This window comes from Phacochoerus africanus, chromosome 14 (assembly GCF_016906955.1).
Source record: "Phacochoerus africanus isolate WHEZ1 chromosome 14, ROS_Pafr_v1, whole genome shotgun sequence".
In the NCBI taxonomy this organism is placed as follows: domain Eukaryota; kingdom Metazoa; phylum Chordata; class Mammalia; order Artiodactyla; family Suidae; genus Phacochoerus; species Phacochoerus africanus.
Window position 1 is genome coordinate 25751010 of NC_062557.1, and position 6849 is coordinate 25757858.

A 6849-nucleotide genomic window follows, 5' to 3' on the forward strand; every position below is an offset into this window, starting at 1 on the left:
AGAGTATCTGCACCCTCATCTCCGACCTCCGCCCCAGCCACACCTCTGCTTCACACACTCCTGACTGTCCCCACCCCACCCTCCCTCCTGTTCAGCTGCTCACGGTCAGGCCTGAAGCATGGATGCTTTCTGGCCCCATCATGAGCCATGACTGCAACCCTGATGTCTCCCTTATGCCCTGGCACCCATTTTTGTTTGTTTGTTTTGCTTTTTAGGACCGTACCTGCAGCATATGGATGCTCTCAGGCCAGGGGTGGAGCTGTAGATTCCAGCCTACACCACAGCCACAGCAAGGTGGGATCCGAGCTGTGTTGGTAATCTGCTCCACAGCTCATGGCAACGCTGGACCCTTAACCCACTGAGCAAGGCCAGGGATCGAACCCATGTCCTCATGGAGACTAGTTGGGCTCGTCATCGCTGACCCACAAGGAGAGCTTCCCCCTGGTACCCCTTTAGAAGCTGGTGTGTTGTTCAGTCGTTTATTGGGCATCCCCCATGAGGATGCCACGTGGGGTGGTACTGGAAAAAGGCAGAAGAAAATATTACCTTGAGGGAAAAAAAACCCTCTCTCACCATAGACACCCAGAGAGCCACTTAGTGAAAGTTTAAAAGAACTCCATCTCAGAAAGAGCCCTCTGGGGCTAAGGAGGATCCAAACAGAGTGGGCTTCATCAGAAAAGTCTTCCAGAAAGGGCAAGGTTGGAGCCTAGCTTTAATTCTCAGTAAGGCCACCCCAGCAGGGCAAATAGGTGCACGGGGCCGGGGAGCTCATCCTGGCAGTGGGCCCCACATTTCCCCTGCCACCTCTGTCAGGAAGCTGCCTGATGAATCCCTGGCTGCCCCTTTCCCTCTGGGCCAACGAGGAGATAAGGACGGGGGACCAGCCCCAGCAAGGAGGAAGTGGCCTGGTTTCCTGTTTGTTTGTGAATCTCAGAGCAGCACGGTGAAGCCATGAGCCCCCCCGCCAAGCAGAGCCACTCAGGCCCGAGCCAGGAGCTCCAGGGAGCCCGCCGACTGATCCAGCAAGCCCTCAACCAGCCAGGACTCCAGAGCTGGGACCCATCGGGGGCAGCCATGCTTGGATGGCTGGCCTGCCTGCAGCCACGCCAGCTTGGCAGGAACAGGAGGTGGAGTAACGACTTCCCCCAAAGAAGTCAGAGTCACACATTCATGATATAAAGCCTCCGGGCAGCTCCCGGGGCGGGCTCCGCTAACGCCATCCTCCACCCCAAAGATTATTTCCTGGGACTCTGGGCACAACCCTTTTGCCTTGTAGGGAAACCTTGCACCGAGACCCCTGGACCCTCTGAAAAATTGGGCTGCATGCATTGTGGTTTTGTTTGCAACAGCAGAAACCACCACCAATCATCCAAAAGCCAAAGTGACAACATAACGAACTGTGATAGATCCATACCAAGGGAAACGCTGTAGTCGTGAAAAAGAAAGGTGGGGGGGGGGGTTGTTTGTGCTACTGTGGTGAGATGTCCAAGATATTTCAGTAGATGGAAGCAGCAAGATACAGAACAGTGTGAACCCTTTTCTGTAAACAATCAGAATGGCAGAGAACATGTTCACTTGGGCTTAGAGACACACGTATGTGCTCCTGAATGCATGGCTTTCCTTCCTTCTTTCCTTTCATCATTTTTTTTTTTGTCTTTTCTAGGGCTGCACTTGCGGCATATGGAGGTTCCCAGGCTAGGGGTCCAATCAGAGCTGTAGCCGCCAGCCTACACCACAGCTACAGCAATGCAGGATCTGAGCCACATCTGCGACCTACACCTCAGGTCACGCAACTCAGTGAGTGAGGCCAGGGATTGAGTCCACATCCTCATGGATGCTAGTTGGGTTTGTTAACTGCTTAGCTATGACAGGAACTCCCATTCTGTTTTATTCTTTATGCTTCTCTGTGTCTTTTTTTTTTTTTTTTTGGTCTTTTCTAGGGCTGCTCCCGTGGCATATGGAGGTTCCCAGGCTAGGGGTCGAATTGGAGCTGGAGCCGCTGGCCTACACCACAGCCACAGCAAGAGGGATCCGAGCCGCGTCTGCAACCTACACCACAGCTCACGGCAACACCAGATCCTTAACCCGCTGAGCAAGGCCAGGGATTGAACCCGCAACCTCATGGTTCCTAGTCAGATTCTTAACCCACTGCGCCACGACGGGAACTTCACTTCTTTGTATCTTTTAAAATAAAAAGTATTGGCGTTCTCGCTGTGGTGCAACTGGATTGGTAGTGTCTCTGCAGAGCCAGGACGTAGGTTCAATCCTTGTTCCTGCATAGTGGGTAAGGATCTGGCATTGTGGCAGCTGCAATGTAGGTCGCAACTGTAGCTTGGATCTGATTTCTGGCCCAAGAACTCCAGAAGCCAAAGGGTGGCCAGAGAGAAAAATAAATAAATAAAAATAAAAGTAGCAAGAGTTCCCATTGTGGCTCAGGGGGTTAAGAATCAGACTAGTCTCTGTGAGGGTGCTGGTTCCATCCCTGGCCTCACTCAGTGGCTTAAGGATCTAGCATTGCTGCAAGCTGTGGCATAGGTTGCAGAAGCAATGCAGATCCTGTGTCGCTGTGGCTGCGGCTGGCAGCTGCAGCTCGGATTTGATCCCTAGCCTGGGAACTTCCATATGCCGCAAGTGCAGCCATAGGAAATAAACAAATAAAACAAACGGATAAGTATTATTATTATTAATATTAGGCTCAAGTCACTGCAGTGCCAGTGCCAGAACTTAACCCACTGAGCCACCAGGGAAAATAATAAGTATTATTATTTTTTAAGCCAACCTAAAGAATCATTTGCAAGATGAAACAGGGTAGAGCTAGGATCCCACTTTCTCCAGGAAAATTGTTGGGAGGAGGTGGGGAAAATACTTCGCTTTAAGATCTGTACACATCAGTAACAGCGGAGCCAATTCAACCCTCTATTTTGCGGATTCCTTATGGCAAATGTTTGAGCTGTCTCTGGTTTCCTTTGTACTAGTTTTCCCCTGTTTCTCCCCTCATTTCATGGTCTCATCATTTAACTTTTGACCTGAATCAAACAATAAGAAACAGAAATCCGGAGTTCCCGTCGTGGCGCAGTGGTTAACGAATCCGACTAGGAACCATGAGGTTGCGGGTTCGGTCTCTGCCCTTGCTCAGTGGGTTAACGATCCGGCGCTGCCGTGAGCTGTGGTGTAGGTTGCAGATGCGGCTCGGATCCCGCGTTGCTGTGGCTCTGGCGTAGGCCGGTGGCTACAGCTCCAATTCGACCCCTAGCCTGGGAACCTCCATATGCCGCGGGAGCGGCCCAAGAAATAGCAAAAAAAGACAAAAAAAAAAGAAACAGAAATCCGAAGGGAGAAGATATACGATATGACTCCAATACACACAACCTGCTCCCCTGTCATTTGGATTAAATTGTATTCACCTCTTATATTTGGCCTTGCCCAGGGCATGTGGAAGTTCCCAGGTCAGGGATGGAACCTGCATCGCAGCAGTGACCAGAGCCCCAGCAGTGACAACACTGGATCCTTAAACCACTGAGCCACCAGGGAACTCCAGTAGCCACCCCCACCCCTTTTTTTGTCTTTTTGCCTCTTCTAGGGCCACAGCCAACGGCATATAGAGGTTCCCAGGCTAGGGGTCGAATGGGAGCTCTTGCTGCCGGCCTGCGCCAGAGCCACAGCAACTCGGGATCCGAGCCACGTCTGCGACCTACACCAGAGCACACGGCAATGCTGGATCCTTTACCTGCTGATTGAGGCCAGGGATTGAACCCGCAACCTCATGGTTCCTAGTCAGATTCGTTAACCACTGAGCCATGACGGGAACTCCTCCAGGAGGCCCTTTGATTGACACTGTTTTACAGTTGAGGAAACTTAAGCTGAGATATACTAACCAATTCATTCAAGATCATACAGCCAGCAGCAGATTGTAAAGGAGCTGATGTATCCTGAGGCAGGTGGTTGTGGACAGATAACAATGGACCACTTCTGGAGAGCTGGGCAAACGGGAATGGAAGAGAACGCCCCGCCGAGTCTGCACCACGGGCCAGCTTTTCACACCCCACTCCCCACACATACTGGGCTGAGCTGCTGGTCTTCAGCGTCGATCTTCATGTCCCAGCTACTGTTTGTTTGTCTGTTTGTTTTTTAATTTTTAATGATTTTTATTTTTTCCACTACGGTTGGTTTACAGGTTTAGCTTTTTTTTTTTTTCCTTGCTTTTTAGGGCCATACCTGCAGCATGTGGAGCTTCCCAGGCTAAGGGTATAATTGGAGATACAACTGCCTGCCTACACCACAGCAATGCCAGATCTGAGCCGCCAGATCCTTAATCCACTGAGTGAGGCCAGGCATCAAACCCGTAACCTCATGGTTCCCAGTTGGATTTGTTTCCACGGCACCACAACAAGAACTCCCCTCTTTGTTTGTTTTTTAATGCCACACCCCTGACACATGGATATTCCTGGGCCAGGGATTGAATCCCAGCTTCAGCTGCAACCTACACTGGATCCTTTTACCCTTTGGGCCGGACTGGGGATTGAACCTGTGCCTTAGCAGAGACCTAAGCCACCGAGGTCAGATTCTTTTTTTTTTTTTTTCGTCTTTTTGCTATTTCTTTGGGCCGCTCCCGCGGCATATGGAGGTTCCCAGGCTAGGGGTTGAATCGGAGCCACAGCCACTGGCCTACGCCAGAGCCACAGCAACGCGGGATCCGAGCCGCGTCTGCAACCTACACCACAGCTCACGGCAACGCTGGATCCTGAACCCACTGAGCAAGGGCAGGGACCAAACCCGCAACCTCATGGTTCCTAGTCGGATTCGTTAACCACTGCGCCACGACGGGGACTCCTCTTTTTTTTTTTTTTTTAAATTTTTGGCTGCCCGAGGCATGTGGAATTCTGGGACCAGGGATCAGATCCAAGCCTCGGCTGTGACTTAAGCCGCAGCTGCAGCAATGCCAGATCCTTTACCCACCGTGGGCTGGGGATCAAACCCATGTACCAGGGCTCCCAAGACGCTTAGGATCCCATGCGCCACAGCAGAAACTCCTGAAGTCAGATTCTTAACACACTGGGCCACAGCGGGAGCTCCTATTCACCTCATTATAAAAGACCTGTGTCTGATTTATGCTCTAATCCCCTGACACATCTAGCTCAGGTTGCACACAGTAGGTACTCAATAATTGTTGGATGAATCAACAGACCAACTTGGGTACCTGACGCTTGTTCTAGTCTGTTCATTTGTAGAGCATCCACAAAATGGAAGGTCAAACTGCCCCCAAGCCTATCAGATTTGATTTTGTGTTTCCTCATGAGTGTTTGGGGAAGTTGGAAGGGAACTCCTGGGGCTTCTGAAAGAGAAGCGGATAAGCCTCTCCGAGTCTCGCTTATTCATTAACAACTGGATGAGTTCCCCAAACTGACTTCAGGCTGCCTGAGTATCCAGTGTCCTGAGAGCCTCCCTGGTTTTAGGAAGAGTTAAAACTGAGCTGGGTGGCGATCTCCCACCTGGCAAAGAGACGGATAGCACCAGTCTGGATGGTGGTTGGGGCCGGGCACTTGGTACATTTACAGCCGCAGATGCCGGGGGTGCTCTGTCAGGAAGTTGTTTGCAGGGGGTCACCTCCATCTATGTACTTACCCTCAGAGCTGGCCCTAAGGTCCTCCTTGTCCCTTCCCTGGGATCTTTTTCTGAACGTCTTGTGCTTGTCAACACAGCCTGGCACCTGCAGCAGCAGGCAGGCTGCTGCCATCTGGTGGAGAAGAGAGGCCACAGCCTCACCCGGCTGGGCCTGAAACAGACTTGAGAGGCGGAAGGAACCTTTGAGAACAGCTTCCAGGACAGCGGATTTCAAACCTTGGTAGCCGGGGAACCCTTCCATTAAATAGCGGAAGTGACTGAGGCCTTCCTGTAAGACTGCTGAACTCAACATTGCTCTGGCTGTAGCAGGGGATGGATGGACTCAGGGCCCCTCTGAATCCGGTCCACATTCCCCTGCGCTCAGTTGGCAAAGAGCTGATAGGCTTACCCCTTCATTGTAAGGATGGGGAAAAGGAGACTTGATGATATAAAGGGACTTGTGGAAACTGTGGGGGGGGGGGCACACCCACAGCATGAGGAGGTTCCCAGGCCAGGGATCCAACCCGAGCCACAGCGGTGACAACACCGGATCCTTAATGAGCTGAGCCACCAGGGAGCTCCTTTGCAACAATCTTTATGCAAAATCGCTTCGGAATTTGTGCAGTCAACCTGCACCCACAACCTCAAATAACGAAGGCCTGATGACAGGCTTCCTAAATGCGAGGTCAAGCCACCTACCCCAAGACATCTGGGTTCCTGGGAGGAGGAGGAATTCAACTCCTCCATCTTCTTGTTTGAATCTAACCAGGGTCAGAGCCATGGTGGTCCCCCTGCTCCCTTCTCAGTAGTGGGCGTGGAATCAGGGAGGGGCACGTAGATGAGCTTTGCTCTCCCAGGAGTCCAAGAAGTTTCCTGATCTCTGACTCTAGGGAGAGGCAGGAAGCCCCTTAGAACACAAGCAGGCATGGGAAGAAGTACATGGAGCATCTCCTGTGTGCTGAGTCCTGTGCTAAGCACTTTCACATCTGTCCTCTTGCTTACTTCTCAACAACACTGCAATGTGGCAGAGTTCCCTAGTGGCCTAGTGCTTAAAGATTCCATGTTGCTATGGCTATGGCTCAGGTCACTGCCGGGGCAGGGGTTTGATTCCTGGCCTGGGAATTTCCACATGCCTCAGGTGTGGCCAAAACAAACAAACAAAACTCACAGGAGTTCCTGTTGTGCCTCAGCGGAAAAGAACCCAACTAGTATCCATGAGAATGCGGGCTCGATCTCTGCCTCTGCTCA